This window comes from Dromiciops gliroides, chromosome 1 (genome assembly GCF_019393635.1).
Source record: "Dromiciops gliroides isolate mDroGli1 chromosome 1, mDroGli1.pri, whole genome shotgun sequence".
Classification (NCBI taxonomy): Eukaryota; Metazoa; Chordata; class Mammalia; order Microbiotheria; family Microbiotheriidae; genus Dromiciops; species Dromiciops gliroides.
The window spans coordinates 746,419,490-746,433,086 of record NC_057861.1 but is presented as its reverse complement, the minus strand read 5'-3'; the positions used below and the strand labels follow the sequence as shown (position 1 = coordinate 746,433,086).

At 43.1% G+C, this 13,597-nt stretch overlaps 1 protein-coding gene across 1 annotated transcript in view; it reads right to left on the bottom strand.

The window, feature by feature from the left end:
* Nucleotides 1–13,597, bottom strand: part of PDE1C (phosphodiesterase 1C) — a 451,742-nt gene that overhangs the window by 112,822 nt on the left and 325,323 nt on the right.

The following is a 13,597-nucleotide window of genomic DNA, read 5'->3' as shown; positions in this document are numbered from 1 at the left end:
CGAGCTGCAAATCCAGAGCTCTTTCCATAGCATCATGTGGTCACACTTAAGGTTTGCATCAATAGCATCTGACCAGCACCAACAAAGAAATGTTATCAGCATATGCCACCTAAAGGTCTAGCAGCCAAACCCTGTGACCCTCCTGTATTGTGAAATAGGCTAGGGAGATACCTACTTCAAGTTCCCTTTTTACTTCCTGCTTTGCAGGTGAGAATGTATTAAGATGCATTACTATGCAATGGATTTCAGTTGAGAAAGTTAATCAGACCCCAAAACTGGGAAAAACAATCTGCAATGCAGAAATGAAAACGGAGGCAAGGAAGATGCATTTTTACATATATTTGGAGAATGAGGCCCCATCAGTAGATATTCATATGTGCATAATTTAGGCTAAATGAAGATCTCTCTACAGAGAAGGGTAATATGTGTCTCTGTCCTCTGTCTCTGTCTCTCGCTGCCTTTCTCATGCACGGATGTGAGCATGTATACACACAATGATTTGCTTTAAGTAGCAGAAATTAATTCAGAGGGGGCAGCTAGGTGGTGCAGTGGGATAAAGCACAGCCCTGGATTCAGGAGGACATTAGTTCAAATCTGGCCTCAGTCACTTGACACTTACTAGCTGTGTGACCCTAGGCAAGTCACTTGACCCTCAATTGCCCCACCAAAAAAAAAAAGGGGATGCAGAATAAGACTACTAAGTCAGGAGGTAACCACCTATAAGCACAGAACTGAAACATATATTTATACACTGATAGAAAAATAGATTCTATGTGTGTGTGTGTGTGTGTGTGTGTGTGTGTGTGTGTGTGTGTGTGTGTGGTGTTCCAAAAATCTTCATGAAGTTTAAAACTTCATTGAGACCTTTAAGACACACCATACACACACACAGACACACACATGCACATCACTGGGAAGAATGCAACAATACTATTCTACATTTTTTTTTCATTTTTGTCTGATGGTTCAGTATAATCCACTATAAAGTCATGGAGGCATTCAAATCACAGGGCTGCAGACAAGGAATTTGTGCCACATTGGGATGAGCCAAGTCATCAATTCGGATCTGCTTTCCTCTCTTCCCTGTGAGGCAGAAACATTCCTGATAGGCATCTCTCTGTGAAGTAGAAACCACTCCCTCAATTCCACCCCCATCCCTCAATAAGGCAGGGGATGATTATTGTTTATTTATTTTGCATGGGATGATTATTTTTCATGTTATGACCCTAAGTCACTTTGGAGTTCTAAAGTTCCTTCTGAGTCATCAAGGAAACATTAAATTATGCTGCAGGTCGTTTTGGTGTTGTACATTTTGGCTGATTTTTGAAATTGGCCGCCCCTGTATGGTATCATCGGCAAATGCTATTAACCAAAATATGTTATGGAAATGAACCATAAATGCCAACTAACAGTGTTTTAAAGTAATGCAAATCCCATCGATTTCTCTTAGCTCCTTTTCTCCCATGCACTAACTCAGATTCCCCAGCATTGCCTCCTCTCCCCAACCAATTTCCAAGGAGGATGGAACAAAAAACCATAGCAGGTCATACCTACAGATTATCATGAGCAGTAAAGAATGATAGAATTGATCAAACTAACCCATTCCCAGACTCAAGGATCTCACATCCTAATGGGGTAAACAACATGGCAAAAAGCCATTCGTACAAGCATAGATACATATAATGTAAATGGAAGTGTGTTCCTGGGTCCTGCTATACGGGTCGGGCTGGCTTTCCCTAGGGTCCTGCCTCACACATATTGAGCTGATTCTCTTCTTTGGGAAGTCCTGAAACTCTCCTGGGGGATGTGCTGATAGACTCTGGGACTTCTTCAGCTTGTTGGCCTCTTCTCCTGAGTACAGAAGGCTCCAAGGGAGGTTTCTGACTGTGGACAGACAACATGAGCTAGACTCAGCTGACACAAGGTTGTGTCCTCACTCAATATCCTTATTGAAGGACCTTCCTCTGCTCTGACTCACAACCTCCCTTTCATTAGCTTTCTGAATGACCTCTGAGAGCCTCATTTCAATACACAATAGACCCAAACTCTCAGGGGACCAGGCTAAGGCAGGCCCAGCTCACAGCACATGGGGAGTTACAGAGCTGCAACTTGAACCCAGGTCCTCTGGGTTCCAACTGCACTTTTCTCTGCCAGTCACATTGACAACTGGTACAATGAACACTTGAAAAAGCAGACCCTCTATCACATTCCAATAAGTAGCCCAAGACCTTAAGAAACTCATCATTTTGGCAGGGGAAGCCTTTCCCAATAGAATCTGTTCTCATCTGGCCAACAGCACTTACATTTTTTATCTTGTAATCCCAATGGCTAGCAGACTGCCTGGTTCAAAGTCAACATTTGCTGACATGAATTGGACTGAATACAACTTTGGGATAGCTCTAATTGTTAGGAAATAAAAGTGATTGAATAAGCTGACTAGAAATTGCAATAACACAGACTATGTCATGCATTGACACCCCTAGACATTCCACTGCCCCCAGGGGAAAAGCCAGGTTGCCCCACCTAGTTAGGTCTCTAGTTTTAGTACCAATTCAATAGAATGACATTAAGGCTTAATGACTTTAAGTACAACTAGAAAGTCTATGTCTAGCTCAGAACATAAGACATGATTTTGGATGCTTAAACCCTGCTTCCAACCTTCCCCTCATCTCCAGGAAGTTCTCTGTCATATAATGTAATTTGTAATTAAATCTTGATGCTGCTTAAAAGAAAAGAAAATCCCAGGGCAGGCACTAATGTTTGCCAATCCTGCTATCTGGTTGCATTGTTATTATACAGTCAGATCTGTAAATAACATATAGATGACAAGTAAAATAGATATTGCTGGGATATTGCTACTTTACAGTGAATTGAGTCATCCCACCATTTGCCGTTCTCCATACACACACACAAAGAATGAGCTCTTTAACAACGTGAGCTTTTCAGAACTCACTAATGCTCTTCCTCTGGAAGCCTCCTGGATCCCACTTCTCAGCACTCTTCTTTGTAAAAAGCCAGTGCCATTATTGTCTGCTCTGCCTCCCCCTTACAAAGATAGACGTAACTTGTGCTAGTGATTGAGAGCAATTAATAGGTTTTGATGGAAAGAAAATCCTGGTAGGGGAAAATATTCTAAGTCATGACGTGGAGGCCAACGCAAGGAAGAGGTAAAGATACACTTGAGAAGAGGCAGCAATGACAGTTTGTCTTACACAAAATCTCCTTTTTGGCTTTTCTTTATGGATGCAGCCCATTACTGAGCTTTAGCTCTTCCCTGCCCCTAGCTGGGGGCCAGGGCATGCAGAAAGGCACAATTTAAGCCAGCAATTATTTTCATTACCTTTCACTAAGAGTCTATTTGGTTGTTAATTTAAGTCCAAGCCGTGAAAACATCGATTGAGGTATCTATCCCAGACCAATGTAATTTATTTAGACAGATTCAAAAAAAAAAAAAAAAGGGATCATGTAATTTTTAAATGGCTTCTGGCTTTCTTTTGCCCACCAAAGTTAATGCAATTCTGTTCTCTTTGGAAACAAGTTTCCAAATTAGTTGGAAAGTTTGACTACATGTGTGATCTTGGGTGAGTCTCTTTACATCCTTGGGTATCAGATTTCTAACCAGTAAAATGAGAGGCTTCAACTGAGAACCATTCCAGCCTTGGAGTCAGGAATCTAAGATTCTCCAGATTCAGATTATCTGCAAAGTGGTGGGACAGGTTGGGATGGGGAAGGGAGGACATGATAACTGCCTTCAAAAACCTAAAGGGCTATCACAGAGGAGGAATTAGGCTTGTTCTACTTGACACCCACCCAGTTGTTAGAACCAGGAACAATGGGTAGGAGTTGCAAAAGGGTATATTAGGTTAGATATCAGGAAAACTTCCAAACAATTTAAGTTTTCCATGATTGAAATGGGATGCCTCAGGAGATCCTCTCCCACTCCCCAATGGAAGTCTTCATGCAAAGGCTTGATGATGATGTGTCAGATATAGGTTAAACTGGACCCTTCCTGTGGTCCCTTCCAAACTTAACATCCTCTGTAGATCTGCCTGTAATTGTGAAAGATGAAGCATTTCCCCAAGAAAATGCATATATAGCCTGTTTCTTTCTGAAATGCAGAGCTCAGCAGTGGAGTAAGCCATCACATCAAAGACAATGTGATGGCTAGGCTAAAATACATAAAACTGACAACAGGTGGATGAATGGACTGGGGCAAAGAAGCATTCTGCATGCCTCTTCACATCTCCACTCCAACTCCTCCTCTCCATCCAGGAGTCAAGGATCTTCTATTTGGTTATGTCATGGAAGTGCCCATGCCATTAAGAACAAATACAAGGAAAAGGCAGGAAAGGTTGGATTATTTCAGTGTTGGGAGGTTGGCAACCCATTACTCTCCTTTCACATACTACCTACCACACCCCTACACTGTTTGGTGGAACAGAAGAAAAAGACATCTCCCAACATCCTCTAATTGTTTCATGGTAATGGAAAGTGAAGGCTGTGCATTGCTGAAGGCTATGCTAGTGGAACATACTATAGCAGGTTCTACCAACTGAGCAAGTTCTTGAATAGGTCCCAAAGTTAGGTAGCCTATCATTCATTGAACACACTGTTCTGTCAGTATACAGTAAGAGGCATTTATTAAATGCTTACTACATGCTGGTAATACAAAGGCAAAAACGGTCCTTGCCCTCAAGTAGCTTACAGTATAATGAGAAATATAACATGAAAACTGTGGACAAAGAACATATGTACAAAGGAAAGGCGGTCTTGGAGGGACCAGGAATGGTCTTTTGTAAAGGTAGGATATGAGCTGAGCCTTGAAAGAAGCTAGGGGAAGCAGTAGGCAGAGGTGAGGAAGTAGAGTGTTCTAGCAAGGAGGGAGCCACTGGAAAGGCGCAATGTTTGGGAGATGAAATGGCCAGAAGTCATAGAGGGGAATTGAAATTTAAGAATACTGGAAAGAGGGGGCAGCTAGGTGGCACAGTGGGTAAAGCACTGGTCCTGGATTCAGGAGGGACCTGAGTTCAAATACAGCCTCAGACACTCGAGACATACTAGCTGTGTTTACTCTGGGCAAGTCATTTAACCCTCATTGCCCCACCCACAAAAATAGGGAAAAGTTATGAAGGAGCCAGATGATGAAGGACTTTCCATGTCAAAGAGAGGATCTTCTTGATCTCAGAGGTAATGTGGAGCTACTGGAGTAGCTCGAATCAGAGAGCCTGTTCAGAAAGGCTCATCATCATTGTGCTGGCCAGCAGGTGATAATGTTTTTAACCACATTAACTCATTAAGTTGTTTGTTTTTTTTTTTAAATAAAGGGGCATGCATATGACTTGCACTGGTGGAAGAAATCTCCACACTGATAAAATCACCCATCGTTGGCAGGATAAAAATAAAAAGTTGTCAACAATAATCTTAATACTTTATTACCACTGCTCCCCTGGGGCTTCAGTGTCCTCATCTGAAAAGGGAGGGACTCAAAAAGCTTTATTTACTCCCTATGTGACCTTGGGCAAGTGTTTCTCTTCCTGGGTCTCAGATTCCACACCTGTAAAATAATGGGATTGGAAGAGATGGCTCTGACAATCCTTTCTAAGCCTAAATCTATGACCCAGGATCCTTCCAGAGTGCTGGCAAATTCAGGATCCCTGAAATCCAAGTACGGATAAGAATCACCACATCCTGAGACATGTAATCTCAGCCTTTGTTTCAGTTCTAATAGAAACACCAACCAACCACAATATATAAGGGAAGTTCGTTTTGTTAGGAGGAGTATCAGAGCATTAATTGTAGCTTTAGGGTCTGGCAGGAAAATAGGGGTCATCTAATCCAAGTATTGTACAGAGGAGAAAACAAAAGCCCCGAAAAAATAAGTGAGTTTCTCAGTCACGTAGTGAATAAAGGACAGTCAAAATTTGAACCAAGGTCCTCTGACCCTGTGTCCCACTGATTCCTTTGAAAAGAAAAATGAAAAACAAGTGAGCCCTAACACCAGAATTTTTTAAAAGGAAAACAGAATGAAAATTTGTGACTGCTGGTTTCTCTTAAAGATTTTAAGAGAGCCCAGAGTGCTTATGTGTGCCCATGAGAATGAGAGGCTGAGACAACTGGATTTCTTGAGCTTAGTCTATGCTGATCACTAAATGTAGCACCAATAGGCTGAATATTTTTTAAATATTTAGGATTGCAAGCCTTTATCCAAGGTGAGCCTATCACCCTTTAAGGCAAACGAATTGTGAGCAAAAATATCCATGAGTTGGATCCATGCATAGGAACATTCCAATTCATCCTCATGTCTGGGTCAGGTCTTTGTGGAGGCCTTTCCATGTTCTAGACCCAGGAATAAGACTCCTCCAATGTTGGACTTAACAGCATTCCTTGTCTTGGTCCCTGGTCAGACTAATAGCCTTTCAATCTCACAAAATGGGAAAATATCAAGCTGAGCAAGGGACACAAAAGAACCTACACAAATTCATTATCCCTGTTGTCTTCAGTTATCTATACTGAACAGGAATTAAAGACTTAGCACTGAGCCCAGTCTAGAGCATAGTCTTTGTTCTTCCAAATAATCACACTAAATAATGAAATAACCATCTCAAACAAGGGTATTGAACAATTAGCTTGGTGGACTCCAAGCTCTACTTGGACAAATATACTCATAGGCTCCCACTACTGAACAGACGGGGGCTGGTAAGAAAACCCTGACATCACTGCCCTTCCATCAGCATGGGCCAACAATCATTCTAAAGGACCATATATCCAAGGGATTTTTCAATGCCAGTTAATGCCAAGGCTCTCCAGAAGATCATGGATTTAAAAATGCAAAGTTGGATCAGACCTTAGATGCCTTCTAGTCCAGCTATCCTCAAAGAGCAAAGGAAACTGAGGCCAAGACAGGAAAAGTGACTTGCGTCATTTCGGTTCTACACCCACAACCCCCTCCCACCCTTGTGTCTGAACCCTCTCTCCAGTTACATAGCCACCACTACATATTAAGCCCTCATCACCTCCCACCCTTCTGGTCCACTAGCTTTCAAAAGGCTTCCCTGCACAGTCCTGTTCCTGCTTCAATCCATTTTCCATGCAGCTGCCAAACTGATGTTCTTTTAGCACAGGTCTGCCAGTTACTGCCCTGCCTAAGAGGCTTCAGTGACTCCCTATTGCCTCTTCTGGGATTCAAAGTCCTCTGTAATCTGACCCCAAGCCATCTCTCCAGGTTATACACTTCTTGAGGACAGGAATGGGATTTTGCCTTTCTTTGTTTCTCTAGGATTTAGCATTATGGCTCTCAAGTATGTATGTATGTATGTATGTATGTATGTGTGCATAGACACATGTGTATGTACATACACATGTGTACATGTGTGTATACATATGTGTACGTGTATTGGCTTATATACATACACATATACACATACATTGCATATAGATATAGAGATAAAGATTGATAGAGATAGATGAGAGAGAGAGTAAGCACTTAAAAATGCTTATTGATTGACATTTCTCCCTCTTAGGAACTGAACATTCCAACCAATTGGATTTCTTGCTGTTCTTCAAATATAACATTCCATCTCTGCCTTCCAGGCACATACTATGCCTCATGGACTTCTCTCCCTCTTCACCTTCACCTCATAAAATCTCTAAGTCCCTTAAAGATTCAGCTTAAGCATTGCCTCCTTCCTACTTGGGAGCTTTCCTGATTCCTTCAGTGTTAATCTTCTTTGCCAGCCCCCCTCCAACCCCCACCAAAAAACACCTTGGTATAACCTACCTGCATCTCAGTATAGGTCCTAGGGATCATGGACCATTTCTTTGTTGTTGCTGTGTCTCCAGAACCTTGGACAGCACCTTATGGACTTGCCCAAGGTCAAATAGGTGGCAGGAAGCAGAGTTAGGATTCAAAAAGGACCCTCTGTCTACAGCATTAGCCTTCTTTCCACTATTTCATTCCATCATGGGATGATAAAGTTCGGTAGACTTGTAATATTGGGGCAAGACAAGGGTGAGGCCACAAAGTCATTCATTACAACTTGATTCAGGAAATATCTATTAAATGGCTGCTATGCATATGGCCCCACGCTACATACTTCTGGAGCAACAAGAACAAATGTAGGTAATTTGTGTCACCCAGAAGCTAAATATGGAATAAGGAGGAAAAAGTGCCCAGGACAGCTGCCTAGCCCTAGGAATAGCTGCCCTCTCCCCCATCCTCTTCCCCATGCTTGGCTCCCAGCTTCCAAGGAGAGGTTAAGTTCTCCAGTGACCCCCCCCCCCCAGGAATCCTCACTGTGGAGGGCGGGGCAGGGGTTATGTCAGATTATTCCTGGAAGTCTTATACGTCCTCTTCCCTTCTCTAGCATTCTTTTCCTCTTTCTCTCAGTCCCTTTTCAGCATAATTTATCTGTGAATTCCACCATTTCTTCAAATGAGCACGGATCACATCATTGGCTTATATGTGTGCATGCTGTCTTCCTTGAAAGAATGTAACCTCCTTGAACATATCAGTCATCCGCTTCTCCCCAAGGCACAGTGCCTGGCATACAGCAGTCACTTAATAAATGCTTCATGATAGATGAAGATTGAGCTGCCTCAAGTTGAGTGCATTCATTCATTCAGTGACTATCTATAAGGAACTAAGTATTTGCAGGCACTGTGCTAGACACTGAGGAGACTAAGTCAAAACAACAACAGCAAAAGAAATGAAAATGACATGGGGCGTGCCCTCAAAGGGCTTCCATTCTCCTGCCTCAGTCCACTAGAGGACTGACCACTCCTCTGGTTACAAGATCACCTTCTGAAATGGGAAGCGCCAGAGGGCTGCAGATGTAATGCATAGCAGTAATGCAGCACAGTGAGTCTCCTGCCCCTACACTTGGGCCAGACTCTTCTCCTCAGCTCAGTCACCCCCATAGCATCATGTCCCGTCCTCCGCCCCCACCCCCGCCTTTAACTCAAGCTTCTCCTCCAAACCCTCCCACAGCAGCCTGGCAAATCCTTCAGATTTAGAAATAAAAACAGGGTTGTCCCATCTTTATCTTGCTGATGGCTAGGGGACACCATAGTGCACAGAGCACTGGGCCTGGAGTCAGCAAGACTCATCTTCCTGAGTTCAAATCTGGCCTCAGACACTTATTAGCAAGTGTAGAACATGTAGAAGTGGCAAAGAAACATCTTTAGGCTCCATGTCAAGCACAACTTACTAACAATTAGTTATCCAAAGGTGGCCTAGGCCACTTCTACAAGGCATAGGAAGTCTTCAAGCCAAGGTCAGATGGCCACTGGTTGGGGATGTCACAGGATTTGTGGCTGCTGGGGTCCCTTCCAAATCTGAGATTCTGGGATTCTTGAAAATCAGGCTATCATCAATGAAAGAACCACAAACAACCCAATATTTAGGGAAAAGAGAGTGAGTTGCTTATGAGTGCTTGGAGTGGTTAAGTCTCCCAAAATAATTTTCCAGAGGTCTGAAGGGACACCAAGGTAAACAGAAGGGGATTAAAGGACTGAGATTTATTTGGAGGGTGAAGTTTGGGGAAGCTGTCAAGGTCCTTTATTGACGTGTCTTACATATCTCAAGGGGCAGATAGGTGGCACTGTGGATACAGCACTGGCCCTGGGGTCAGGAGGACTTACTGGCTGTGTGACCCTGAGCAAGTAACTTCTAGCTTCAAGGTTCCAGAAATAGCATACCCCCAAATTCTAGGCAGAATTCAAATTAGTGGCATGTAGTACTATTAACAGGTCCTATATGCAAAATATCTGTGGAATTGGGATATGCAAATATGGAATCAATACACAGTAGACCAACTCTGCATCCCCTTAAAAGAATCAACTTAACCTCATCCATAGATCCTTTTAAACTTAACTCACATCTTGGTTTCTACCCCTCCCCTCCATTTGTTTAGCCAGACATCTGACTTGATTTTGGAGAGAACTCCCAGTAAGGAAAGTCCTTCTCCCAATTCCAATTGACCACCATTTATACAGCCTTAGGCACTGAGAAAGAGGGACATGCTGAGTATCATAGGCAGGGCACTGAGACGATCAAAACCAAAACCACAACAAAAAAATGAATGGAAATAAAACAGACCCTTCCCTCTAAGAGATCACATTCTACCTCTCCAGAGCAATGGAGGTCTCCCTGACTCCAAGTGCTGGATTGTAACAATAGATCAAGCAAGTCATCATGGCTTGTTATGGGAGTCAGGGAATCCTTCATTTGTATGGAACCCTACAGGACCATCAAAGTTCAATTTTATTTTACAAAAGCAGGATCCATGGCCAAGAGAGGCTGTGCATGGTTCGTGTCACAACACCAGTCAGTTTCAGAGCTGGGACTAACCCCCTCCCCCCCACCATGCTTCAGGGCCATTACCTGTTGGTTCCTAGGATGAGAGAGGAGTAAATAATAAATCAAAGCCAAGGACTTCTCCCTGCTCTCCTCAGGTGCTTAGCCCAGCCGACAATGATAATAGAACTTCCCTTCCAGGAATATTATGAGGATCCAATCACACAAGATAACATGTGTGAAGCGCTCCATATGCTAGCTGCTGTTGTTGATTTTCTCCAGTGGCCTTTTGGAAGAACAGGATTTATGCACTTCTGGGAATGACCTCCACTTGGACAGGCCGCAGACATTCCACATGTCTGGCTCACACCTGGTTTTACTCCACAATAAAATATTATAGACAAGGAAACTAAACCAAAACACTTAGTCACCTTGAGATGCCTCCAGCTGACATGACATTATTCCATTCCCTGTCCAAGCACTGGCCCCAGATCATACTGCTCCCTAGGAAAGTAAGAGAATGTTTTCCCAAACTTTTGTCTCTTAACAGGACCCAAATATTTGGGACATACAGCAGTCAAACCACCTCTCCTGGCCTGCTGTATTTCCACCCAGGCCTTCAGGTGAAATTGATAGATGACAGAGGGGGGGGGGGGAGGGAGAGGGAGAGGGAGAGAGGGAGAATACAGGGAGTGGGAAAGAGAGAGAGAAAAAGAATAGGGGAGAAAGGAAGAGAAAAGGGGAAAGAGGGAGGAAGGAGGAAAAGGGACAAGGAGAGTTAAGGGAGGGAAAAGGGGAAAGGGAGAGAGAGGGAAGGGAGAAGGAAAAGGAAAGGGGAAAAGGTGAGGATGAGGGAGGAACAGAGATAGCTTAGATACATAGATACATAGATGATAGAGATAGATGATAGATAGAAGGATGATAGGGGGATGAGAGATGGATGATAGACTTTATTATTTATTAAACGCTTACTATGTACCAGTCACTGTGCCAATTTCTGGGGATACAAACAATGAGCAAATAAAATAAGATCACATCCTCAAGAAGCTTACATTTTTATATATTATATATTAAGGGGGAAGTGGAAAAACAGACAGGGGAGATATATACAGGGGTATGACCTGGAAATAGCTGGAAAGTGAGGCAGAGGCCTCCATGCAGACAAGATAAGGTGAACCTTCACCTAGTAGAATACAGGGGGATTTGAGGGACCATTTGTCCTTCACCACCTGCCAAGCTAGCTATCACCTTTTAATCTGTGCTCCCCTTCTACACATATACAGGCAGTTAGGTGATGCCTTAGTACATAGAACGCTGGGCCTGGAGTCAGGAAGATTCATCTCTGTAAGTTCAAATGTGACCTCAGACACTTGCCAGCTATGTGACCCTGGGCAAGTCACTTTAGCCTGTTTGCCTCAGTTTCCTCCTCTGTAAAATGAGCTGGAGAAGGAAAGGGCAAACCACTCCAGTGTCTCTGCCAAAAAAAGCCCAAACAAGATCATGAAGAGTTGGACACAACTGAAATGACTGAACAACTCCTCAGCAAAGATCCTAAACTTGCTTCCTTTCACTCTCTTCTAAACCCTCTTCCATTCAGTTTCCTATGTAAATATCCAACTACTCTCTTAACAACCAAACTGCATGGCTTGTACTCTGTCCTGCTACTTCTTGACCTCTGTGAAGCCTCTGACATTGCCAGGACCCATTTGCTCCTGGATGCTCTCTCCTCTCTGGGTTTCTGGGACACTGCTCTTGCCTGGTTCTCTTCCTACCTAAAAGCTCCTTCACAGTCTCCTTTAATGTTACCACAAATTCTACAAATCCCTTCACCTTTGAAACCCTTACAGCCATCCTCAAAAGTATCCCACAATGCTTTGCACAGAGCATCAAGGATCAATTTAGCCATTGTGAGGAAACCAGGACAAGATTTCCGGAGAACTAGACTATTACAATCTGAACATGACTGCCCTTGGCAAAGAGGTTTCTAAAAGCAAAGCCAGATTTTGTATCTCTTTCAATGGCTTTGTCTTCATTTGCATAGTAATATAGCTTTTATAGGGTTTTAATTCAGATTTTATAATCCTGGGGTATCAATAGGAAGGTTATGATTCTCCTCTCTGCTGTGGGTCCAAATGCATCAGTAGTAATACACAAGCATTTGAATACATGCACAGGTTGTCATAAACCTTTATTGATATCAATATCAATGGGACTATCTTCCATTTATATGGTGCTTTATGATTTGCTTTCTGGCTTTGCACATATTTCCTTTGGGGTGACCATGGGATTATTGAAATCATATATGATATTTAAGGCAGCTGAGACTCAGAAAGATGTCCAAGATCACATAGCTAGGAAGCTTCCCAGCTGGTATTTTTCCATTATACTTTTCTGCCTCTCTCTGGGAGAGAGATTCTTTCTTTTCTTTTCTTTTTTTTGTGAGGCAATTGGAGTTAAGTTACTTGCCCAGGGTCACACAGCTAGTTAGTGTTAAGTGTCTGAATTCAGATTTGAACTCAGGTCCTCCTGAATCCAGGGCCGGTGCTCTATCCACTGGGCCACCTAGCTGACCTGAGAGAGTCTTTCAAAGGTAAATGAAGAACATTTGGAAATTTCAGAAGAATGAATTATAATCAATACACTTGGGTGAAAACAAGGCATGAAAGAAATCTGGTTTATAACATGTTTTTTGCATTTGTACAGAAGCATGTTAAAGAAGGCAATAGAGTCAAGGTAGTGTCTTTCCAAAATGGACCAGAGAAGTTAAGGCAATAAAGCAGGAATTTCTAAATCACATTTATAAAAATTACCCATCCACCTGAAAAGAATGCACGGAACCATACAATTCAAGCTATCCCAGGACTTGAAGGTTGGAAGGTACCACGATAGCCATCGATGCCAATCTAACCCAACAGCAGCCCCGGCAGAGCATCCTTGATAAGCAGTCAGCCAGCCTCCACTTGGTGATTCCACTTTGGGACTGTTCTCATTGTGGAGAAGTTGTCTTTTTTTCTAGATTTCTTGCCTAAACTGGCCTCTTGGCAGCTTCCCTTTTACTGTTCTTGATTCTGCCCTCTGTGGCCCAAGAAGATGGAAGAGCCCTTCAGATAGATGCTTGAAGTCAGCTCTTAACCCTGCCCCCTAGCCTTCTCTGCTCCAATAGCCTCACTACCTTCCACCAAGCCTCATCTGACATGGACACAAAGCACTTCATTGTCCCGGCTCCCCTCCTCTGGTTGTCGTCCAAATTGTCAGCATCCTTCTTAAACCAAGGCCCCCAGCACTGAGCAAGGCTCCAGCTGA